The 27,202-nt window shown below is 42.5% G+C and overlaps 2 pseudogenes; both read left to right on the forward strand.

The window, feature by feature from the left end:
* The first annotated feature begins 570 nt into the window (after positions 1–570).
* On the forward strand, positions 571–2,872 carry LOC121142136 (annotated as a pseudogene).
* Positions 2,873–4,584: 1,712 nt separating this feature from the next.
* The window catches only part of LOC121142137, an 85,223-nt pseudogene continuing 62,605 nt past the window's right edge, over positions 4,585–27,202 (forward strand).

The following is a 27,202-nucleotide window of genomic DNA, read 5'->3' on the forward strand; positions in this document are numbered from 1 at the left end:
ACTCCCTTAAGTTTGACTCTAGACCATTGGAATGACGTCTTAGCTCGAGCACACAACCAATCCATGGATGTTAAAAAGAAGAAATGGCAGACTTTCTGCAGTTCTGAGTGGCCAACTTTCAACGTTGGTTGGCCCCGGGATGGCACGTTTAACTTGAATGTTATCTTGCAGGTGAAAGACAAAGTTTTTGATGCAGGACCCCATGGACACCCGACCAGGTCACCTACATCATCACCTGGGAAGACGTGACCAACAATCCACCTCTGTAGGTCTGCCCATTTGTTCACCCACCAAAACCCGACCTCCTACCCAGCCCCCTTTTCCCCCATCCACCCCTCTTGTCCCTCTCCCCTCCATGCCAACTGCCCCCCCTCCACCCTCCTCCCTCTACCCTATGGCCGATTCCAGTTCCAATAAGGAGAAGTCTAAGCCCTCTGTCCTTCCCCCTGACTCCAATCTCGACCTGCTTTCCTTAGATCCTCCCCCCCTCATACCCCCCTTCCCCAGGTCAAGCCGGAGCAGGAGAACCCAGCTCTCCTCCATTGCCTTCCCCTGATTCCTCGACCCAGGATGACCCTGGCTCGTGGTCCACTCCTATTCAGGCTCACTTACGTCTCCGCAGAGAGCGACCGTCAGGAGGGAGAGGATGGACCATGGTCAGCTCAACTCTTTCCCTTAAGATCGGTAGGGGGCCAGCTTCAGTACTGGCTGTTCTCTGCATTCGACCTCTACAATTGGAAAACCTATAACCCTTCCTTTTCCCAAGATCCCCAAGCACTGACTGGGCTCATTGAGTCCATCTTAATGACTTATCAGCCCACTTGGGATGATTGTCAACAGCTCCTCCAGATACTCTTAACCACGGAGGAAAAACAAAAGGTCTTTTTAGAAGCACGGAAAAACATGCCAGGGCCCAACGGGGCCCCCACCCAACTCCCCAATGAGATTGATGCAGCCTTGCTGTTGGAGCGTTCTTAACTGGGACTACACTAGACTACCCTAGCCCGGCCAGTAGGGAACAACTCCGTCTCTATTGCCAAATTCTCCTTGCGGGTCTCCGAGGCACCCAACCAATTTGGCCAAGGTAAGAGCAGTCACTCAGGGAGGGGAAGAAACCCCGGCAGCATTTTTAGAGAGGTTAATGGAAGCATATTGTAGATATAAGCCCTTCAACCTGGCGATTCCAGAACGCCGAGGAGAAATTATCATGGCCTTTATAGGACAGTCAGCATCGGACATTCAGACTGGGCCGCAGTGGTTAGATGGGTTACAGGACTATACCCTTCAGGATCTCATGAAAGAGGCAGAAAGGATTTATAATAAGAGAGAAACCCCAGGAGAGAAGGAAGAAAGTTGCAGGAAGAGAAAGAGGAGAGGTTAAGAAAGAACAAGAGGAGAAGGAAGACAAGCGTGATAAGAAACGCACTAGGGAGCCGGGCGTTGGTGGCGCACACCTTTAATCCCAGCACTTGGGAGGCAGAGACAGGCGGATCTCTGTGAGTTCGAGGCCAGCCTGGTCTACAGAGCTAGTTCCAGGACAGTCTCCAAAACAATACAGAGAAACCCTGTCTCGAAAAACCAAAAAAAAAAAAAAAGAAATGCACTAGGGAATTGAGCAAAATCTTGGCCACCATAGTACAACCTAGATCAGAACCAGGGAGGCAGATGAGGAACCAGGGAGACATCCGGTACCCATGGGTTGGCCAGGATCAATGTGCCTACTGCAAAGAGAAGGGACATTGTGCCAAGGATTGCCTGAGGAAACCAAGAGAACACAGGAAGCATCCTCCCCAAGTCCTCTCCCTTGAGGACTAGGGGAATCAGGGTCAGGAGCACCCCCCTCCCTGAGCCCAGGCTAACCCTCAAGATCGGGGGGGCAATCCATAAACTTTCTGGTCGACACTGGGACTCAACACTCGGTGTTAACCAAAATGCTTGGTCCTCTGAGTAACAAGACTTCATGGGTATAAGGCACCACGGGAGGGAAAAGCTACCCATGGACTACCGAGTGGGAAGTGCATCTGGCCACAGGTAAAGTGACCCACTCCTTCTTACATGTCCTCAATTGCCTTTACCCTCTCCTGGGGAGAGACATGCTGTCTAAATTGGGAGCCCAAATTCAATTCAATAAACAGGGGCCACAGTCACTGGCCCAAATGGGAGTCCCCTCCATGTCCTCACCCTAAAACTGGAGGATGAATACAAGTTGCTGGAACAGCCTCACAAAACCCCCCTAGAAAGCATCCAAGCCTGGCTCAAAGAATACCCCAAGGCCTGGGTAGAAACTGGGGGAATGGGGCTAGCCGTGAACCAGCCGCCCATCATCATCAATTTAAAGATGTCTGCTACCCCCACATCTGTTAAGCAGTATCTGCTAACCAGGGAGGCCCACAGGGGCATCCAACCCCACATACAGTGACTGCTAGATTTGGGCATATTAAAACCTTGCTGTTCCCCTTGGAATACACCCCTCCTTCCCGTCAAGAAACCAGGGACTGGGGACTATCTCCCTGTACAAGATTTAAGGGAGGTTAACCGAAGGACTGAGGACATTGATCCTATAGTGCCTAACCCATACAACCTTCTGAGCACCCTGCCTCCCTCCCATTCCCGGTATACTGTGCTAGATTTAAAGGATGCCTTTTTCTGCTTGAGGCTCAGCCCCCAGAGTCAGCCCCTTTTCGCCTTTGAATGGAAAGACCCAGCCTCCAGACTATCTGGACAACTAATTTGGACCAGGCTGCTGCAGGGTTTCAAGAATTCTCCAACCCTCTTCGACGAGGCTCTACACCAGTACCTGGCCGACTTTCGAAGGCAACACCCCGACCTCATCCTCCTGCAGTATGTGGATGATTTACTCTTGGCAGCCTGAACCGAGGAGAGCTGCAAACAAGGTACTGAGGCCCTACTAGAGCAGCTAGGAGCCTTGGGATACCGCGCCTCTGCCAAGAAGGCACAGATCTGCAAACAGAAAGTAACTTATCTAGGCTATACCCTAGAAGGGGGCCAACTATGGCTGACGGAGGCCAGAAAGCAAGCAGTGGCCCTCATCCCCCCACTGCAAACCCCATGACAAATGTGGGACTTTTTGGGAACCGAAGGCTTCTGTAGACTCTGGATCCTTGGGTTTGCGGAAATGGCTGCCCCGCTCTATAACCTGACCAAACAGAATGCTGAATTTGATTGGGGAAAAGAACAACAGGTAGCATTTGACAAAATCAAACAGGCCCTCTTGTCCGCGCCTGCCTTGGCACTCCCAGATGTCACAAAATCATTTCACTTGTTTGTCGCTGAGCGAAAAGGCATTGCCAAAGGGGTCCTAACCCAAAAGTTGGGCCCATGGAGGAGGCCTGTAACTTATCTTTCCAAGAAACTGGACCATGTGGCATCAAGATGGCCCCCTTGCCTTCGTATGGTGGCATCTATAGCGGTCCTAGTCAAGGACACAAACAGGCTAACTCTGGGGCAGCCCCTCACTGTCATTATGCCCCACACTGTGAAAACCATCGTCCACCAGCCGCCGGAGCACTGGCTGTCAAACGTGCGGATGGCTCACTACCAGACGCTGCTCCTGGCGCCCGACAAGATACGATTCGGGCCAGCCACCACCTTGAACCCAGCCACACTCTTGCCGGACTCAGAGGACAGTCAGGAGGTGCCCCATGATTGTCAACAAATACTAGCTGAGGCTCATGGGACTCGCCCAGACCTGACCAACCAACCTCTCCTGGACGTGGATGTTACATGGTTCACGGATGGGAGCAACTTTCTCCATAAAGGTGAGCAAAAGGCGGGGGCGGCGGTGGTGGATAAGTGCCAGACCATCTGGGCGAGCCCCTTGCCCCCAGGAACATCAGCACAGCAGGCTGAGCTCATTGTGCTCACCCATGCACTAAAACATACAGAAGGAAAGAGGGCTAACATTTATACTGACAGCCGGTATGCATTTGCAACGACACATGTGCACGGAGAAATCTACGGAAGGAGGGGGCTGCTGACCTCAGGAGGTAAGGAAATTAAAAATAAGACTGAGATACTGGACCTGTTACAAGCCCTGTTCTTACCTAAAAAATTAAGCATCATCCATTGCCCAGGACACCAGAAGAGGGATAGCCCTGTCGCTTTAGGCAACCGCCTGGCATATGAAACAGCAAGGCGGTAGACCTGGCAGAAGTGCACAGAATAGGAGACAAATATGACCCGGAGGTCCAAGGATGGAGACTTCAAGGGAAGCTGGTCCTACCCCAGTAGGACGCCAGAACCTTAATAACGGACCTCCATAAATTAACCCACCTTAGTAAGAAAAAGCTATCCAATCTATTGAAAAGGGAAGAGTTCTTCTTTTACATACCACATGTGCAGAATCTCATTCAGCAGGTTATTGATCAGTGCGTCCCCTGTGCAAAAGTCAATGCAGGAAAACTAAAACTTCCAGAAGGGACCAGGACCAGAGGACACCGCCCCAGTGTCTATTGGGAAGTGGACTTTACAGAAGTTAAACCTGGCCTGTACGGTAACAAATAGCTGCTAGTTTTCATAGATACCTTCTCAGGGTGGGTTGAGGCCTTTCCTACCAAAGGAGAAATGGCCCAGATAGTGGTCAAGAAGATTCTAGAGGAGATCTTCCCTCGATTTGGCCTACCTAAGGTAATCGGGTCTGACAATGGGCTGGCTTTTGTCTCCCAGGTAAGTCAGTTGGTGGCCAAGTTACTGGGGTTTGATTGGAAATTACATTGTGCTTATAGACCCCAAAGTTCAGGTCAGGTAGAAAGAATGAATAGAATAATTAAAGAGACCTTAGCATTGGAGACTGGCACTAGAGACTGGGTTCAACTCTTGCCCTTGGCCCTCTATTGGGCCAGGAACACCCCTGGCCCCCATGGCCTAACCCCATATGAAATCCTCTATGGAAGACCTCCCCCTGGCTGACCACCCTGATTTCTACTATACTAGGTCCTCTGGTTATTTTGTTACTGTTGCTTACTTTTGGCCCCTGTATTTTAAATCACCTTATGATGCTCATTAAGGAACGCCTATCTATCACCCAGGCCCTGGTTCTCACACAGCAGTACCAAGCTCTTAAACAACAAGAAGGACCATAAGTTTTAGGATTAAAACTTCACAAAAAGAAATGGGGGAATGAAAGACCTCAATACACCCCCCTGGAGACTCAGAAGGTCGCCCCAGTGGAAAATTCCCCCAAGGTCCCCTAGGCAGGGAACAAGGTCAGATCGAAAAGAACATCTGGTCCAGAGTGCTGATGCATGAAACTGCCAGACTGTTGAGATAAGCTTAATTTTGACCTTGTGGTTTCTCCAGAAAGGTTAAATTATGCCTGCTCTTTTTGCAATACCCCTATTGTTTGCCAAGATTATGTATATAAAAAGAAAACTGTCTTAAAGCCCGGTGCGCTCAGCTAGCTAAAGCAGCTGGAGTGCCCGCAGGTGCCTGTGTGAACAATAAACCTCTTGCAGTTTGCATCCAACTGTCTGGTTATTGAGCTCGGGATGTCGCAATACCTTGGACCTGGTTACCTTAGGTCCTTCACTATAAGTAACCTCTCACCCATACTCCATACTTACAGGAATAAGTAACCCTAATAAAATTCATTGGTTCACCAAGCTGAATTTGATGGTATCTAGACTTTGGTCTGTCATAGGCTCCCTAACTGGGTTGAGTAGACATGTATGTGGCATCTCCTCAGGAAAAGTGTTGTCATACAACACCATGGAACTTTTCATTTTTATATGCAAAGTTGCTTTCGTTTTTTAATAAGTGGTAAAATTGTATGTATACCAAAGAATTGCATATTTTTAAGATTTTATTTTTTATTCGTGTGTATGTGTGTGTGTGTGTGTGTAAGAGATGGATGCATAGGGGTGGGGGTGTATATTTGGGTGCCTGTTAAGAGGTTAGAAGACAGAATTAGATGCCCTAGAACTGGAGCTACAGTGTACAGGTAATTGCAAGCTGCCAGATGTGGACAGCAACTAAACAGAGATCTTCTGAAAGAGAAGCAAGCCCTCTTGCTGAGCCATCTTTTGTTTCATAATAACTTTGTCATTAGTATTAGTACTTTACATACATATGTGGGGAGTTGCACAGTACACTCACAGGTGCTTCCCAGAGTGGCCTGAGATGCCTTTGCTCATCCTTAAAGCCCCTGATGTTTTCTTCCTAGGATGCCAAAAAAAAAGATGCCAATCACTACTACTATATAGTATAGACATTCTATATATACATTCCTAAAACGTAATGGACCTGGAAAATGTTTATTAGTTTGAAAGCACTAAAAGTATGCATTATAATACTTCCTTATTTTACTCATTGTAACTTATGAGGCTTCAATAGAGACCAAACTGAGATGCAAAGGGGACATTCTCTGTCATCTTTTAGAAACAAAATTATTGCTATAGATTCTTTTTAAATGTTTATTTTTATTATTTTATCATTTTGGAGTATATGAGTCTTTTAACACATGCCTGTTGCCAACAGCACTAATGGAACTGGATAGATGGCTCAGCAGTTAAGAGAACTGGCTGCTCTTCCAGAGGACCTGGGTTCAACTCCCAGCACCCACATGGTTGCAGCTCACAACCATTTGTAACCCAAGTCCCAAGTTATCTGACACCCTCTACTGTCCTACATGGGCACTGCATGCTTGTTGTGCCCATACATGTACTAATAAGACACCTGTCCATATGACACAAAATGATAACTTAAAATCTAAAAATATTGTTGATACATGCCTATAATCCCAACATTCAAGTGACTGAAGCATGTAGGCTGTACGTTCAAGTCTAGCCAGTGCTACTCAGAACCTATTTCAAAACATCAACAAAAATCCACGGAAAAATATTTTAAACATTTATTTGAAATACCATTGTTTAGTCTTTATTGAGTAGGAGCATCTGTCCCTCAGTTTTGCAGGCATGGTGGTACACATCTGTATGCCAGTACCTGGAAAGTTGAGACAGGAGGACACAGAGTTTGAAGTCAACTTGGGCTGCTTAGCAATATCCTGACCCCTGCCAACATCCACATTTCCATTCCCCCCAAAAAAAAACAAAAGGAAAAGAAAGGGGAAAAATCATTACCGAATAAGTGACCCATATTAGTCAGGGTTCCCTAGAGGAACAGGGCTGATAGAGTGACTATATATTACAAATGGGATGTATTAAACCACCTTGTATGATTTGGGTGGATAGTCCTGTAGTGTCTGACTACCTGTGGAGAGACTGGGAACCTGGCTCACTCCCTGAAGCATTTCTCTTCTGTGTCTACTCATCACTTGGTGAACAGTGAGCATGCTTAGAAGAGCTTCACGAAGATGCTTTGAATGGCTTTTTGATGTTTACTAGTTAGAGGGGATTTAGATTGGAGCAGAGTGGGGTGCGTGTGTGTGTGTGTGTGTGTGTGTGTGTGTGTGTGTGTAGATGCTTAGGAGGGAAAGAATGTCAGCAGAGGCTGATGAAAGGTGTCTGAGAGACCACAGAGCCCATGGAGGGGTGAGGGCAGGGGTGGTGCAGGGGGAAAGTAGGCTGGAACATGGGCTCCTGGTTAGGCTAGGGAGGGTTTTGTGCACCAAACAGGATGGGCAGTGACCAAGACACGGCACTTCAAAATCCTACCTTGTTCTAGTATTTTAACCTGGTTTGGGGCACAAGCATTGGCTTTAAGCTGTATTTTGTGGCCTGTAACTCCTTGTTGAATTATAGATAGAACTGTCTTTGAAGAAGAAAAGGCACTCCATTCGTCAATGCCACCATGCTCACTTGCAAATAAAGTCCCATCCCAAAGAAAAAAGCTTCGAAAACTCATTGTTAGTGTCCCACTCCTGATTCCCACATGTCTCCCTTAAACAGCTTTAACAATTTCGTTCAGAAGACTCCCGGGGATTTAGTGATGCTTCCCTGCCCCTGTCTATACTCCAGTCAACACTGTCCCCCATTGTCACGATGGGCCAGCATTATCTTCTCTACACGTAAACTCTGGAGGTCGGTGTTGGCAAGTAGACTGTACTGCATTTCCTGCAGGGCTTATCCTGGAACTTTGAATATAAGAAAAGTTTAGTGTATGTTTGTGAAGGGGAAAAGTGACCTTCCTGCTTCAAACAAGAGCTCTAATGAAGACAGCCTCACACTCAACATCTGTGTTGGAGGCTCAGCCTCAGACACATTGTGAGAGCAAAGCAGAGTGACTACATGGTGACATGTCCTAATTCCTGCAGCAGTCCTTCTTTCTTTGAAAGTCTTTCCAGGGTAAACTGCGTAGACCCCCAGCTACCCGATATTTTTGGTATAAGGTTTATCTTAACCTCTGTGTGTGTAATGACACCGAGCATCCCCAGGCAGAAGGGCTAAAGGGCTTTATGTCTCATTATGTTAGTTTTATCATAAAACTGTTATTGAGGAGGCGCTGGAAATACCAGAATGCTTTATGAGAGCCCTGGGCTTCTTAAGCTCTCCCGTGGCTCCTAACGAGAGCATAACCACAAAATTATTACAGGGAATTTCTTTTTTCTTCAACCAATAAAAACGACACATTTTTTTCCGAGCCTGAACTAGAAAACAACTTTTGCATGTCCCTGCTGTCATTTACCTGCACATGGCGCAAGCACTTATTTTTGGTCCTTAATGAATGCACGGAGCTTCTAATTATTTAGGGATGTGATTAAATTAGTTTCTCAGTGACTTGGTGTCGCAGGAGAAATCTTTTAATTTGCACACTCCTACGGCTGATGTATCTTGCAAACAGTGACTATTTAGCAATCCCCATTGCCACTCATTTGCCACTGCTACTCCAACCCGTGGACTTTGAAAGTTTTAATAGTGCCCAGTGAAACTTTTAATTGCCACTGATTAGTATTTAGCCTTCCTGAGGCAGGCTGTTAGGGAATGGAGTGCGCTCTGTGAAGGAGTGCCTGCATAGGTCTGAGGAAAAGATCTTACGAAGAGCAGTTCCCCTACTTAGTTTCCCTCAACCCCCTTTTCCCTCACAAAGCACTTTTGAAGGCTCACATGATTTATTTTTGATCTTACCTTCTTTCAGATGCTTGTCTGAAATTATGAAAAGTAGACCGGAAATGCAAACAAAGCCATAATTTCATCTTAAATTCTGGCAATGTAATTCAAAGTTCAAAGACTTTAAACTCCTTAAAAATAGCAACAACAAAATAGGGGCTGTAGAGATATCTCAGCATTAAGTACATGGTGCTCTTGCAGAGAAGCAGAGCTCAGTTCCTAGCACCCGTGTCAGATGGCTCACAACCTCCTGTAACTCCAGCTCCAGGGGATCCAATGGTCTCTGTATGTAGAGAGCTGGTGTTCAAGGTTACGAGGCAACAACACTTCACAATGATCTGTGCGAAGGGCTAAGGATGAAGACAAAGACAGCGGCCCATTCTTACAAGGAGAATGGCGTTTATTTTAACAAGAGTGGAGCCTTATGTATCAATGGTGGGCATAGTGGAAAACCACCAAGGTCAGAAACCTACATTCCCAGGGCCCTCTGGCAAAGGGTGGGCCCAAAACAGGAATTAGCATTTAGACAATAAGGATGGACAGAAAACAGGAACTTGCATGCAGGCCTTACTGGGAGGAAGGGACAACAAGTGTTTTGCCAGAAGCTCCTAGTCACAAGCTGGTCATGGGGGAAGGGTGCAACAGCCGTAGGCACCTGCACTTATGTGCACATACCTAATGCATGAGTGAATGCACACATTTAAAATAAATCTTGAAACTCTTGGGGGGCCGTGGAGAGATGGCTCGGAGGTTAAGAGCTTTGACTGTTCTTCCAGAGGTCCTGAGTTCAATTCCCAGCAACCACATGGTGACACACAACCATCTATAATGAGATCTGGTGCCCTCTTCTGGTCTGCAGACAGAACACTGTATACATAATAAGTAAATCTTAAGAAAGGAAAGAAAAGAACTCTCACTTCTTCTTGCCCAAATCTCATACGCCCTTTCTATCTACTTCAGTGTGAGATACCACAAAACTTCAATGAGTTCAACAGCCAACATCAAACCATGAAAGTCAATGCATCTCCTATGTCAAAATATTGCCATGTGATTGACAATGTTCTTGGGAGTCATTGTGGGTGATGAAACTCATGATCAGAGCTGATTTTAGGGAAAGGAGTCAGGGCTTGTGGTTTCTTTTTCAACTGTCCATGAACACACAATCTTAGGAGATTTCATCATATGAAACTTCTGATCAAAAATGCGTTGACCATGAGTGGGGGGGCGGTTAACTCAGTCACCAGAGGATTGCCTAATATGCACATGGTCCTGAGTTCAGTTCCCAGCACCCCACAAAGTAGGTATGGTGAAACACTCCTACCAACACTTGAGAGATGGTAACAGAAGGACCAGTAATTTAAATTGATCCTTTGACTACTCAGAGACTTCAAGGCCAGTCTGGCTTCCTTGAAATCTTGTCTTAAGAAGAAAAAGATTTACCATTTTTCATTTCTGTTTTCATTAATTACTTCATTAGTTAATTTTAAGAGGAACCCAAACTTGATACCATGAGCAGATGCATTGTCAGTGGTTCCATAAACATTCACAGAAATTAACTAGTGATGTTTGGGTAGTCATTGGGATAGTCTTTTCTGGTATTTCTGCCTTGAATATTGGTTTGCTGTACATGGATTAGCATGTACTACAGATCCAGCTGCCTTTAGCCCATGGTGCTCCACACACTTAGGCTCCCTATTGTTCTCCCTATGTTTACCCCAGTTTTATGTCTCAGGGAGTTGCATCTTTCCCTCACTCTACATGAGCTCCAGGGTCACTTGCCAAAGGACAAGGTACAATAGTTCATACTCAGGCATCTCACTGCAGCTATCTGCGGTCCCCAATCTTCCATGCATCTGTTAAAGGAGAAGCCGCACATTGGTTACCATCATTTTGACAGATTCGTACCTGTTGAGGATGCACCCAAACTGAAAACAGACTCATCCCTGTCCCTGTGTGCTAATCCCTGCCCAGAGCATGGCCTCCCTGAGGGTGACCCTGTGCAGCGTTAACAAGGAGGGTTGCCAGAACAAAGGTTTAGTCCTTCCTGGAAATTCGCTACATATTTTGTGTCTGTTCACTTGTTGTAGGGTTAAGAGAAAGAAGTTGTGTGATTTTCATGAACTTGCAAAGTAGTATGCTTATTTAAATTAAAAGTCAGTTTTTTCCTAATTTGTCTGATAGATTTGATAATGAGAACTGGATTAGCCAGACAGATTACATAGTGGATATTTACTATGAATTAAAGGAGATGGATATCAAATTGAAGCCCTAAAACTCTAATGAAGACATATGATAAACCAGAGCATCTTTAGAAGGAGCATTTCATTGGGAAAGTGTATTAAATGAATAATGATTTTATTTTCTGAACCCTGTCAAATCTGCTCAGTAAAAGAGGCTCCTAAGAGGTTGCTGACCACAATTAATAGTAATTTGACAAGTCTTGAGATGCTTGCCAGTAAATGAGAAAGCAAATGACTATAATTAATAGGCAGCAAATCAGTTTTGTAGGTCAGTGTCTCAACTGCTTGCTTTCAACAAAATTTAGGGACTAGCTGATATACTTCAGTGTTGTTGGTTGCATAATACTGTGTGGTGTGGCAGCTCAGGATAGAATTGAAATGACTAATGTCAATAGCAAAAGTCTATAGTGGCTCATTTTCTTGGACTTAGCTGCTTGACACTCAATGTTACGAAGGCCACAAAAATGATGGTGTTAGAGTTGAGGTAGAAGTGACATTACAGTCTGTGTCATCTTGGCAATAAGTACGATTGGATACGTGAAGCAGCCTTTCCGTTCTTTTCTTTCCTCCTCCTCCTCTTTTTCTTTTTAAATGGGTTCTCATTTTGTAGCCCTGGCTGTACTGGAACTCGTTACATAGACCAGGCTGGCCTCAAACTCACAGAGATCCGCCTGTCTCTGCCTCCCGAGTGCTGGAATTAAGGGTATGTGCTCCCGTGTCTGTCTGAACCAGCCTGTCTTAAAAGTCCATTTTCAGTGAAACTTTACATTCTTATGATAAGTGGTACTTTTCAAAATCTGAAATTATCCACTTATTTGTGTACTATAGTCTTAATACTGAATCTATAAATAATTTTTGATACTTAGAGTTTTGTGACAATAGGAGATTTAAATTTTTAAATTTTATTAGAGCATAACATATGTTGCACTAAGATATAATTCTTATAAAGTATAAATTGAATATGAATATTTGTATTTCTAACACTTTTTAAGAGCATATATTGCTCTTTTTAAAATTAGTTTTTAGATTATAATGTAATTACATTTATTTCTTCCCTTTTCTTCCTATAAACCTTCCCATAAGTCCCTCCCTCACTCTCCTTCAAATGCATGGCCTCTTTTTTTTAACTAATTGTTATAATTTCTAACTCTTAATAAGTAACATGTTAATGTATGCTCTAATTTTGCTTTTGTTTATTTTTTAGACAGGGACTCACTGTTTTACTTGGGCTAGCCTTGAACTCATGAACTTGCTGCCTCGGCCTCCCAAGCAGTAGGGATTGCAGGCAGATGCCACCATGCCTGGCTGGTATAGTTTTAAAATGAATTGTAATACTTGTAAAACTTCTATTCAAAAATTTATAGAAAAAATTTAAAGTAGTCTCTTTTAAGTGTGACATTTTATGCAAATATGACAGCTACAATGACCCTGGAAATTGTATCCTTTTCAGTCTCTTAAAGTAGTGAGGAAAAAAATCTTAAGTGTTCTTTAAAAATACGAGTGATGTAATCACTCCCCAACCCTTTGGCTAAGATCAAGTGCAAAATGTGGATGATATGGTTTCAAAGCTCCAAGGCCTCATTAAGAAACATGTTTGACATCCACTGCTCCCTTCCTGAACATGCATGTCTCCATCACGATCATCTGTATAAGAAATAGAATCATCTTTAGTAACAAATGTTGTGCTAAGTGTAATTCTGATGAAATGTCACTGTGTCAGTGAGTTGGATGGGTGACCTCAGAATCTTGGCTCCATCTGTTATTAATGATATGAACCAGTGCTTTCATCTCATGAGTCTTGATGAAAGCAGAAGCTAGTAATGGAAGATTCCCTCCCCCTCCAATGCCTGCTTAACCACATCAACACAGCTCCCTAAGACAAGCTGCCTCCTCCCTCCAGTTCCACTCCCTCCCGCCTTTCTCAAGAACTCTGTGCTCTCAGTTCCTTTCTCCCTCTCACCTTGTTGTTGTTTAGGGGTTTTTGTGTGTGGTTTTTGTTTGTTTGTTTGTTTGTTTGTTTTTTGAGGGAGGGTTTTGCTGTTTAGGCCAGGCAGACCTCAAACTCAAGATTCTCTTGCTTCTGCCCATCAAAGGCTCAAATTACTGGTATGCACCCTCACATAGATTCCATTTAGCCTTTAGAAAACTCAAGTCATATCAAAATCAGAAAAACAAGACCAGCAAAATGGCTCAGTGGGTAAAGGTATCTGCTACCAAATTCTGATGACATGAATTTGAGTCCTGATGTCACGTGGTGGGAGGAGAGAGCCTGAGAGTTATCTTCTGACCTCCCCACATTCATTATAGAGCACACACATACACACACACACACACACACAGATAAGATCAAGTGCCAACATCTAGAAACACTTACATCATCATAGCCCCAGATGCCTATATCCCACTACAAAAATGAAAATGTTAACAGCTAAGACAATATACCACCACAGAGCCAAATAACCCTATTACACCAGGCCCTGAGAAATGCAATATAGCAGAAGTACAAGACAAATACTTTAAAAATAGCAATTATGAATGTGTTCAAGGACCTGGAGAGGATATGAATAAACCCCTTAATGAAGACTATAAGAACATACAAGAAAAGTTTGAATGAAATTATAAAAACAATTCAAGACATGTAGTAGAATTTAATAAAGAGATAAGATCACTAAGATAAACCCCAACTGTAATGAAACTGGCACTGAAAAATTTAGGGTGTCAAACAAAAACTTCAGAGGTAAATCTCACCAACAAAGAGGACCAGAAAAGAATTTCCTCCAACATGTAATAATTAAGACATTAAATGTACAGAACAATGAAAGGGTATTAAAAACTGTGAGGAGAAAAGACAAAGTAACATATAAAGACAGACCCATTAGAATACCACTAACTTCTCAACAGAGACTATTAAGGCCAAAAGGGCTTGGGTAGATGTTCTACAAACACAGAAGGACCACAGATGCCAGCCCAGACTACTATACCCAACAAAACTATCATTCACAACCAGAAATAAAGAAAAAATTCCATGATAAAACCAAATTTAAGTAATATCTACTGATCCAACTTTACAGAAATCACCAAAAGGAGAACATAAGTCTGAAGAGGTTGACTAAATCTGAGATGACACAAGAAATAAATAATCACAGACCAGTAGATCAAAAGGGGGGGGAACCAACACCATAACAACAAAATAACAGGAATCAATAAACCCTGCTCATTGATAACTCTCAACATGAATGTTCTCAATTTCCCAATAAAAAGATGTTGACTAACAGATTGGATTAAAAAGCAGAATCTGTCTTTCTGCACCATCCAAGAAACACACCTCAGCTTCAAGGATAGACATCACCTCAGGGTAAAAGGATTGGAAAATATATTCTAAGCAAATGGACCCAAGAAGTAAGCTGCTGTAGCATCTGACAAAATAGACATCAAACAAAACTAACCAGATGAGATAGGGAAGAAAACTTCATATTTATCAAAGGAAAAATCCACCAAGAGGATATTGCAATTCTAAACATTTATGCACCAAATACGGAGGCACTCAAGTTCATAAAAGAAATACTACTAATGACCCCTTACATACTTGTAGTGAGTGACCCTCATATCCCACTCTCACCAATAAACAGGTCATTCAGACAAAAACTGAATAGAGAAATGCTGGAGTTAAATAATGTCATAAATCAAATGGATCTAACATATATCTATAGAACATTTCATCCTAACATGAAAGATACTTTATTCACAGCAGCTCATGGAACATTCTCAAAATTGATCAAATACTTGGACACAAGTCTCAACAGATACAAGAAAATTGAAATCACACCATATCCTATCTGATTACCATGGATTAAAGCTGGTTAGCATCAACAGAAATAACAGACAGTAAAAAATTAAACAACTCACCACTGGATGAAAAATGGGTCAAGACAGAAATTAAGAAAGAAATGAAATGTTCTTTAGAATTGAACTAAATATTCAGTATGGGATATATCTGCTCTCTCCATACTTATTCAGTACAGTATTTGAAGTCTTAGCTAGAACAATAAGACAACTGAAGGAGATCAAAGGGATACAAATAGAAAAGGAAGAAATCAAAGTTTTGTTATTTGCATATGATATTATAATGGCCCTAAAAATTCCACCAGGAAACTTCTACAGCTGATAAACACTTTCTGTAAAGTAGCAGGAAACACAATTAGCGCACAAAAATAAGTACCCCCAAAAGAATAGACAGCAAGAAATAATCAAACTCAGGGCTGAAATCATTGAAATAGAAACAAAATTACAAATAATCAATGAAATGAAGAATTAGTCTTTAATGAAATCATCAAGGTACACAAACACTTGGCCAAATTAACTAAAATGTAGACGGAGATCCAAATTAATAAATTAGAGATGAAGGGGAAATTACAACAGACATTGAGGATATTCAGAGAACCATAAGGACATAATTAAAAAATCTGTACTCTAACAAGAAAACCTAAAAGAACTGGATAAATTTCTTGATATATATACAACCTACCAAAGTTAAATCAAGATCAGATAAGCAATTTAAACAGACCCATAATTCTTAGTAAAATAGAAGCAGTGATTAAAATCTAACTATGAAAAGCACAGGACCAAATGGATTTAGTGCAGAATTTATTTTATTTTATTTTATTTTTTTTTTTGAGACAAAGTCTCTCTACTATGCAGCTCTGGTTGTCCTGGAACACACTGTGCAGATAACCAGATTTGCCTCAAACTCAGAGATCTACCTGCCTCTGCTCCTGGGATTAAAGGTGTTCACTACCATACCCACCACTTCTGTGCAGAATTCTACCAGATCTTCAAATAATAATTAATACCAGTATTCCTCTGTTGGATGAAGCCTTTTGCTTGCCAGCTGCTTTGGTTTTTTCCCCACCAGTCGCCTGGGCTCTGCCACGTTGTAGTCCTCAAATAACACACAAGACGCTGTATTAATGAAGCTGTTGGCCTTGCTTGTTTCTTTCTGGCTAGCTCTGACTTAACTATTTACCCCATGATTGTTAATGTAAGTATTTCTCTTACTGGAGAAAAGGGTCTGGACTTCTTACCCCTAAGGTAGCTACATGATGACTCCCTGTGTTTCTCCTTCCCAGAGTCCTCCTCGATTCCTAGTCCCACCTATCTTTTTTCCCTATTGGCCAACAGTGCTTTATTGATATATACATAGGACTTCCCCATCATTCCTCAAATTATTCTGAAAAGCAGAAACTGAACAAACACTGCCTAATCTTTTTGCAAAACCACTATTACCTGGATACCTAAACCACACAAAGACCCAACAAAAAAGGAATTTGTAGGTCAATATCCCTTAAAAACATAGACACAAAAGTTTTCAATAACATACTTGGAAACTGAATAAAAAACACATAAAAAATTATCCACCATGATATCAAGTTGGCTGTATCTCAGAGATACAGGGATTATTCAACATGTTTAAGTTGAGAAATATAATTCACTGAAAATATAGACTAAAACACAAAACCCCACATGATCATTTCATTAGATGCGTGAAAAGCCTCTGAAAAATCCAACATCCCTTCATGATTTATAGAGACTATAAATCCAAGAGACATATTTCAACATAATAAAAGCAATTTAAACAAGCCCATTGCCAATTTCAGTGTAAACTGGAGGAACTAAGAGCATTTCCACCAAAATCAGGAACAAGACAAAAATGTTCATGCTCTCTATAACTATTCAATATAGTACTTGCTATATTGCTGCAGCAATACGACAGCTGAAGATGATGAAGGGAATGCATATCAGACGTACAGAAGTCAAAGTATCTTTATTTTCAGATGATATGATTGCATACATAAGTGACTTTAAAAATTCCACCAAAAAACTTCTGTAGCTGTTAAACACTTTCAACAAAATATCAGAAAACAAAATCACCAAACAAAAATTAGTAGTCTTCTTATATAAAAATGATAAACAGGCTGAGAATAAAACAAAGAAAACAGTAACTTTCACAATAGCCTAAAATAAATAAATAAATCTTGGGATAACTCTAATCAAACACATAAAAGACTTGTATAATAGAAACACTAAGAAATTTAAGAAAGAAATTGAAGAAGACATCAGATGGTGAAAAGATAACACATGCTCATGGATGAATAGAATTAATATTGTGAAAATGACCATTCTACCAAAGCAATCTACAGATTCAACATAATCCTCATCAAATACATCACAGTTCTTCACAGAAATAAAAAAACAATTTTTAGCTTCATAGGAAAAACAAAAGTACCAGGACAGCTAAAACAATCCAAATAATAGAAGAGATGCTAGGGGCATCACCATCCCTGATTTCAAGTTTTACTACAGAGCTATAGTAATAAAACCAGCAGGTATTGGCATAAAAACAAATATGTTAGTGAATGGAATTGAAGACCCAACATAAGTCTGCACACCTATGGGCACTTGATTTTCGAAAGAGAAGCCAGAAAAGGTAGCATTTTCAACAAATAGTTATGGTCAAACTGGATGGCTACATGTGGAATGCAAATAGATCTGAATTTACCGCCCTGCACAAAACTCAACTTTAAATGGATCAAGGACTTCAACGTAAGACCAGATACTCTGAATCTGATAGGTGAGGAAGTAGGGAATAGCCTTGAACTCATTAGTATAGGAAACGACTATCTGAACAGAACACCTTTAACACAAGTGCTAAGAACAACATTAAATGGAATCTCATGGTTTCTGTATGACAAAGGACACCATCATTTGAACAAAGTGGCATGCTACATAATAGGAAAAGATCTTTTCCAATTATCCATCTGATAGAGGCTTAATAGCAAAAGTATCTAAAGAACTAAAAACCAATACCAAGAAAACAAATAACTCAACTCAAATCTGGGGTGCAGAACTAAACAGAGTTTTCAAAAGACAGAACTCAAGTGACTGAGAGGCACTTCAGTGTTCAAAATCCTTAGCCATCAGGGAAATGCAAATCAAAATTATTTTGAAATTCTTACACCAGCCAGAATGGCCAAAAAATGAATGAAACAAATGACAGTTCATGCTGGCCAGGATGTTGGCAAGAGGACCACTTGCTGGTGGGAGTGCACCCTTGTACAGCTAGTATGGAAATCAGGGTGCCAGTTCCTCGGGAAGCTGGGAATACTGCTACCTCAAGATCCAGCTATACCAGTCTTGGGCACATAGCTAAAGGACTCTATATCCTATGCTCAATCATGTTCACTGCTGTTCTATTCCTTATAGTCAGTGACAAGAAACAGCCTAGTTATCTATAAACTGATGAGTGGATAATGAAAATATGGTACATTTACATAATAGGCTATTGTTCAGCTTTTTAAAAATAAAAATTATGTGATTCACAGGTAAAGGGATTACATTGCGGGCGGGGAGCACCCTGAGTGAAGTAATCTGGACCCCCCCCAAACAAATATATTAAGCTTTCTTTTATATGTGGACACTAGGTTTTAGGTCCTCAGTGTGTGTGCTATTATCTGTATACTGACAGAAGTTAGGCACCTAGTTACTGGGACTAAGTGGGAGGAAAGGGGCTCCTAAGGAAGGAGAAATAGAGTATATTGTTGTGGAGAGAGAGAGCAGGGAGACTGGAGTGGGAGGGTGGAAAAGATAGACAGGGGTGTGTGGGCTGGGGATAATTAACACTAAGGGTGATTTGAGGGTCCATATGGAAACCTGCTGCTGAAGAAAACTTTCTATGTGTAGGTGTTGGTTTGAATGAGAATGGCCCCATAGGCTCACATATTTGAATGCTTAGTCACCAGGAAGTGAAACTGTTTTAGGATTTGGGGGTGCGGGCTTGTTGGAGAAGGTGTGGCCTTGTTGGAGGAAGTATGTCATTGGGGATTGGCTTTGATATTTCAAAAGCTCTTCCCAGACCCAGTTTCTCTCTCTCTCTCTCTCTCTCTCTCTCTCTCTCTCTCTCTCTCTCTCTCTCTCTCTCTCTCTCTCTCTCTCTCTCTCTCTCTGCTGCTGCTGCTGCTGCTGCTGCTTGAGGATCAGCATATAAAGCCTGTGTGCTTCCTGCCATGATGATAAGGGATAATAAGATACTAACCCTTTAAATCTGTAAGCAAGCCTATGGTGATATATTATTTGTGATTTATTAAAGCTTGCCTGAGGATTCAGAAAGCAAAGTCAGCCTCAAGCTATAGAGATCTGGCAGTGGCAGTACACACCCTTAATCCCAGGACTCAGGATTAAGAGGTAGTTAATTAGTTCAAGGCCATGGCCTACACAAGAGTGAAGCACAACAGAACTCGTGTCTTTGATCCCAGCATCTGTGATCACACACCTTTAATCCCAGCAATAGGAAGACGTTTAAGACAAGAACAGGGTCTCAGAGCTGGCATCCAGCCACATTGAGGATAGGAAGGCATAGATTCTGCAGCCACATCGAGGAGAGGCATAAGTATGAGGCTTGGTGAGAGCTCGTAAAGACAGGATTAGCCCTTTCAGCCTGAGGTAAAGGTAGGTAGAAGCTTGGCTGCTTTGCTTTTCTAATCTTCACCTTGAAGCTTGAACCCCAATATCAGACTCTGGTCTTTTATTTTTTGTGTTACACACGCCCCTAATTAAATGATTTCTTTTATAAAAGCTGCCATGGTGTTTCCTCACAGCAATAGAACAGTGACTAAGACAATATATGTATGTGAAAGAAATAGAAATAGATTTATCAAATAATGAGGGAGACAATGCTCCAACTGGACATCTTATGCCACTAAGTGAAACCTCCAGTGCCGGGAATGGATTACATCTAGTTGAGTTATTGACCAAAGGGGCCCAATGGAAACCCTCAAACATCTCTGGTTATTGCCAAGGCTATTGGTTGTTCTCTACAAGCTGATGGTAAGGCCCTATTGCTGAAGATAATACATATGTCACTGAACATGGAAAAGTAGAGGTCATGCCTACATAGATGCTTCACCCCTACTGACTAGCACTCATGGTACCGGAAGGTACTCCTCATGTTACCAGAGAAGAAAGGTAATCATCAGCCCAGCTACAAACCCTGTGACCTACAACAGTGACTTACCTGTAAGATATGCTGGTGCAATAGTAATACAAACATTGGTGGGCAGGGAACAGGGGCAACCACTCTCTGAATGGATTTAAAACCTACTCCATGAGACAGAAACCATGCCTGACACTGCTTGGGTGGTCAAGAACTTAAGACATGATAGGCCTTGAGCCTAAGGGGAAAACCGAATGTTATTGTTTTCCCAAAGGAACATAGCAGTAAAATGACTCCTAACAACGTTCTCTTATACTGGTAGATCAGTGCACCACCCAACCATCATCAGAGAAGCTTCCTCTTGCAGCAGATGGAACCTAACACAGAGATCCACAATTGGACACTTCCTCTTGTGGTAGATGGAAACTAACACCGAGATCCACAACTGGACAATTTGCAGAGATTGAGAGATTCTGGAACATTCTTTTCTAAATGGGATGTTTTCATCAAGACCGTCCCCTCAGGATTCAGGGAGTTATGCAGAAGAGAAGGCCAAGAGATTGCAAGAGCTAGAGTGGCAGGAAGACATGGAGGAAGCGAGGCCTTGTAGACACAGCAGGACCGATGCATGCACGAACTCTCAGAGACTGTAGCAGCATGCACAGTGCCTGCACAGGTGCAAGCCAGCCAGGATCCCAGCTCTGAGAGGGGGGAGTAGACATAAGCTCCAACAGCTAACCAAGACACTATCTGCAACTGACACCCACTGGCAAAGGAAAAGTCAGTTTTTTCAACCGAGTATTGCTGAGTACATCAACCACATTCCAGGGCAGACTGCATGCCCAGCAGTGATGGTCAACCCTAAAGGAACTCAATGGTATTTCTGTAGACTTTTTGACTCATATTGTCTTGTTTAGGTATTTTTTTTGTTCTTTTGCTTGTATATTTTGGTTTCTGATTGTGTGTTTCTTGAATTTTTTGTCTTTTGTTTATTTGGGTATTTTTTTGGGGGGTGGCCTGAAGTTGGGTGGATAGGGAGGTTGGAAGGATCTAGGAGGAGTTGGGAGAGGTGAAAGCATGATCAGAATCTACTATATGAAAAAAATCCAATTAAGGAAAAATAAGAGATAAGATGAACCAAAAATGAGGACAGACATCCTGACCAATGCAAGCCAGAGGAAGGACCAGAAATAAATTCATCCCTTTTATCGTTCATTAAGATTGTGATTACCAAGAACACAAAACTGGGGCTGGAGAATTAGCTCAGTGGGTAAGATACTTATTGTTCTTGCAGAGGACCTGGGTTCAGTTCCCAGCACACACAGTGGCTCATAGCCCTCCACAACTTTAGTTCTAGAAGATCCAACAGTCTCTTCTGACCTCTACGGGCCCCAGGCACACACATGGTGCACATGCAGACATGCAGGCACACACATGGTTCACATGTTAACATGCAGGCACACACATGGTGCACATGCTGACATGCAGGCACACATATGGTGCACATACAGACATGCAGGCAAACACATAGTGCACATGTTAACATGCAGGCACACACATGGTTCACATGTTAACATGCAGGCAAACACATGGTGCACATGCTGACATGCAGGCACACACATGGTTCACATGCTGACATGCTGGCAAAGCACCTGTACACATAAAGGAAACCTAAAATAGTTTTCAAACTGTGGCAGCACTAACAAATATTTGCAAGGATCTACAGACGATTGAACCCTGGGTATTCCCTGTGAGACTGTAAAATGGTGCCTCTGTGTGAGAAATGATCGGTCAGTTCCTTGGGAAGTCAAACACGACATTTAGGAATTCCAGTTCTGGAAGATATTAGAGCAGACTCGGAATCGAACGTTCACATAGCAATTTGTTCACAATAAACAAAGGGCAGAAATAACCAGTGAAAAGCTGGCTCCAGGAACAAGCTAGTGGATAAACAGAGGTAGAAAATGCATACAATGAGTATTGTCCAGCTTCAAAAAAGGAACAAAATTTTAATAGATACCACAGCCTGAGTAAATCTCAAAGCCATGCTATGTGTAATAACATATGCAGGGTCCTCCCTGCAGGTAGAGCGGGGGAAGGGCCGGTCCAGCCAGTCTCTTCCTGGGGGCTGAGCAGGATGGTGAGTGTCTAAGACTCAGACCTTCCCCCCATTAGTTACCAGGGAGAAAAAAAGAACACACACTGAGTCAGGAGTCTGTCAAAGCAGGATCTCGATTTATTCCAACAGGCAGGAACTTATATAGGACTGAGGTAGGGGATGGGAATCTTAGGATAGGGTAAGGTGACCTGAGGAGTAAGGGCCAATAGTATTCCACCAAGCAGGCAGGTAGCTAGGCAGGGGGCAATCTTGCATCAGGTCTGGCTGAGTCACCCCCATGTGGAGGTTACAGGTCAGGGACAGGTCGCCAAACTCAGGAGCTTACACTGGGCCTCACATCTGAGCCTTTCTTAGGCCCAACAAACATAGACACCAAAGGACACATATTACATGATCCCACTTATCTGAGGCAGCTGCAGGAGGCAAGGTCATGAAGACGAAAAGTAGGAGAGAGGTTCCTAAGAGGGAGGGGGAAGTGGAGAGTTACTTTAACAAAATCGTGTGTGTGTGTGTGTGTGTGTGTGTGTGTGTGTGCACATGCCATAGTGCACATGTGGGTCAGGGGTCAGAGGTGAGGCTGTTGGAATCAGGCCTTACCTTTCTTTCATTGGACTTGTAAGCTTCCAGGGATTCTCTGGTCTCTACTGTCACTCTTCCTCACAGTAGGAGCTCTTGGATTACAGATGTGCAATACAACACTGCTTTGCTCACAGTAGGAGCTCTGGGATTACAGGTGTGCAATACAACACTGCTTTGCTCACAGTAGGAGCTCTGGGATTACAGATGTGCAATACAACACTGCTTTGCTCACAGCAGGAGCTCTTGGATTACAGATGTGCAATACAACACTGCTTTGCTCACAGTAGGAACTCTGGGATTACAAATGTGCAATACAACACTGCTTTGCTCACAGCAGGAGCTCTTGGATTACAGATGTGCAATACAGCACTGCTTTGCTCACAGTAGGAGCTCTGGGATTACAGGTGTGCAATACAACACTGCTTTGCTCACAGTAGGAGCTCTGGGATTACAGATGTGCAATACAACACTGCTTTGCTGTGGGTGCCGAGAATGGGAACTCAGGTCCTCAAGTTTACACAGCAAATGATTACTGAGCCATCCCCCATAGGTATTGTTAGTTTCTCTTCGTGATGACAAATGTTCCAGCAATAAACAGTCATATAAGCAATGTTTACACAACTCTGTGTTCTGTGTCCAGCCCAGCTCAGCCCTGGAAACCTGACTGGACCAGCAAGGGAATGAAGAAAGGACAGACACACAGACACATGTGCACAGAAAAGCTGGGATCTCGTTGGCTCGGCTCATGGGGCTGGAGCACAGCCTGAGACCTCTTAGTGAGGGTTCTCTACAGGAACAGAACTTATAGAATTAATATACACATATATTATATATTAATGGCATATCTTTGCATATATTATGTATAATAATAGAAATATAATTATATACAACATAAATATGTTGTATAAAATTACACATGTAAAGGAATTTATTAGAATGACTTGCAGGCCCAGATAGTCTAATAATGGCTATTTACCAACGAAGGTCCAAGAATCCAGTATTTGGTTCACAAGGCTAGATGTCTTATCTGGTCTTTAGTACACACTGGAATCCTGAAGAAGCAGGCTGTAATGCCAGTGAAGGAATGGACTTGCCAGCAAGAGCGAGCGCAAACAGGCAGAGAGAGAAAGCTTCCTTCTTCCACGTCCTTTATATGTAGTCACACTCATGTCAAATGATATACATTGGATTTTATCCACTTTTTACATATTCACTATAGGTTTCTTCTGCTCCCCACATCTGTGAATGCATCTAATGTCACTGTGTTGTACACATCAGGTGACTAGAACATTGAATATTATGTTGTATATATTTGACCACAACACAGTTATTTTATAAAGTTACCTGTCTGAACCCGCACAACTGTTGGATATTTTAAAAATACAATGATTCAGACTGATACTACAACAGCAGAGCTTGAGATAGCTGGATTGACAGCTGCTAATCACTACTTAGTAAGAAGCCAGAAACCACTGATTACCAGCTGACCACCAGGAATCTCAGGACCAGATGTGGCGGGAAGGTTCATCCATCTGTCAGGAAACTTCTTTTAAAAGCCTCTGCTCAACAAAGACCTCGTTTTCAATGAGATACCCAAATTCTCAAAGACTCCCTAGGTAAAGAAAGGCCAAAATGTGAGCAGCTTTAAGCACATGGTCAGTCCTTAGTCCCAGCTGCAGTGCTCCAGCCAGGGAATTGGTTCGGTGCTTCTGTTAACACAAAGAGGGTCAGCAGGCATTGTTTCTAGCTATAAATTCTTTTAATGAAGAAACTGCATGACAAATTCTAAACCCTAATACAGGCTACTGAAGGGTTCCATGGGGCAGTGGGGGTGGGGAGCCTGGAGTTTCCTCAATCCCAGTTTGCTTTCACTGCCTTGGAAGTTGGTCTTGGGAGCATGGTTAGAGAACAGTCCATCACCTGCTGATTAGCATATATTAGCATGCTCTCTTTTTCCCTCTCATCTACACTGGCACCCAGAACCCTTGAGGACCCCCAGACAGACCAAAGGCCACTCTGACTGCCAGAACTCCAGTCCTCAACTCAGGCAGAAGCCCTCTGCTCTACCAGAGGCAACCCTGGCCATCAGAAGTCGAGCCCCCAATTTGGGCAGAGACCTTCTACTCAGCCACAGGCCACTCTGTCCAGAAAACCAGGGAGGAAACAGAAACCAAGAAACAAAAACACCCATTCAACAAAGACAAACTCAGAAATCAGGTCCTAGACCTATAATCACCCCAAACTCAGATGCCTAAATGTCAGTGTAAGGACGCAATCAGCAACAGCCAAAGCAACGTGTCACCATCAGAGCTCAGCCATCCTACTACAGCAAGCCCTGAATAGGCCAACACAGCTAAAGCACAAGGATATGACCTTAAGACCAACTTTATAAAGATGATAGAGGTCCTTAAAGGGGAAATGAATAAGTTCCTTAAAGAAATCAAAGAAAGCCAAGAAAGAAAAAAAAGTTGAAGGAAATAAATAAAACTGTTCAAGACCTGAAAATGGAAAGAGAAGCAATAAAGAAAACACAAACTTAAGGAAATTCTGGAAATGAAAAATCTAGGTAAGCAATCAGGAACTGCAGACACAAGCATCACCAACAGAAGCCAAGAGATGGTGTTGAAGATACAATTGAAGAAATAGATACATCAGTCAAAGAAAATGTTAAATCTAAAAAGTCCCTGATACAAAGCAACCAGGAAATATAGAATACCATGAAAAGACCAAACCTGAGAATACCAGGGATAAAAGAAGAAGAAGAATCCCAGCACAAAGGCCCCGAAAATATGTTTTGACAAAATCACAGAAGAAAATTTTCCTAAATAGACCTGAAGAAGGGCATACTTATAAAGGTACAAGAAGCTTACAAAACACCAAATACATTAGGCCAGAAAAGAAAGTCCCCTCACTACTTAATACTCAAAACACTAAACTCACAGAAAAAAGAAAGACTATTAAAATCTGCAAAAGAAAAGACAAAGTAGCAAAGAAAGGCAGATCTGTTCGAATTGTACCCAACTTCTCAATGGAGACATTAAAAGCTAGAAGGACCTTGATAGATGTCCTGTAAATGATAAGAGACCACAGATACCAATCCAGACTACTATACCCAGCAAAGCGTTCAATCACCATAGCTGGAGAAAATAAGATATTCCATGATAAAGTCAAATTTAAACAATATCTATCCACAAATACAGTTCCTACAGAAGGTACTAGAAGGAAAACTCCAACCTAAGGAGGTTAACTACACCCATGAGAATACAGGCAATAAATAATCTCACACCAGCAAAATCCTAAAAAAAGAAAGCCCTCCCCATCATACACACACACACACACACACACACACACACACACACACACACACTACCACCACTACCAATAACAACAACATAATAATAGGAATTAACAATCATTGGTTATTGATATCTCCCAATAGCAATTGATTCCCCAATAAAAAGACATAGACTAACAGAATGGATGGGAAAACAGGATCAACCTTCTGCTGCATACAAGAAACACTCCTTAACATTAAAGATAAATATTACCACAGAGTAAATGGTTAAAAAATATTTTCCAAGCAAATGAACAGAACTATAAACCCAGTGAAATAGAGGCAGTCATTAATTTCAAGTCATTAAAAGACTTCCAACCAGTATGGAGATTCCTCAGAGAATGGGAATCAGTCTACCGCAAGACTCAGCAATTCCACTCTTAGGCATATACCCAAAAGATGCACATTCATACAACAAGGACATCTGTTCCACTATGTTTATAGCAGCACTATTTGCAATAGCCAGAACCTGGAAGCAACCTAGATGCCCCTCAACTGAAGAGTGGATAGAGAAAATGTGGTACATTTACACAATGGAATACTATTCAGCAGAAAAAAATGGAATCTTGAAATCTGCAGGCAAATGGATGGCACTAGAAGAAACCATCCTGAGTGAGGTAACCCAGTCACAAAAAGACAAACATGGTATGTACTCACTCATATATGGATTTTAGACATGAATCAGGGGAGTGCCAGTCTACAATCCCACTGCTAGAGAGGCAGGGAAACAGGAAGGACCCTAAGAGAGAGATACATGGTACCCCAGAGAAGGTGGAATGAGGCAAGATCTCCTGAGCAGATTGGGAGCACAGGGTGGGGGAGGGGAAAGGGATCCAGGAAAAAGAGAGGGTGACAAGAGGAAGGGAGAGGAGGATACAGGGGAGCAGGAAGGTTTAGTTTGGGAGAAGAATAGAGAAGAGC

Source organism: Mesocricetus auratus, unplaced genomic scaffold (genome assembly GCF_017639785.1).
Source record: "Mesocricetus auratus isolate SY011 unplaced genomic scaffold, BCM_Maur_2.0 Super-Scaffold_100009, whole genome shotgun sequence".
Lineage (NCBI taxonomy): Eukaryota > Metazoa > Chordata > Mammalia > Rodentia > Cricetidae > Mesocricetus > Mesocricetus auratus.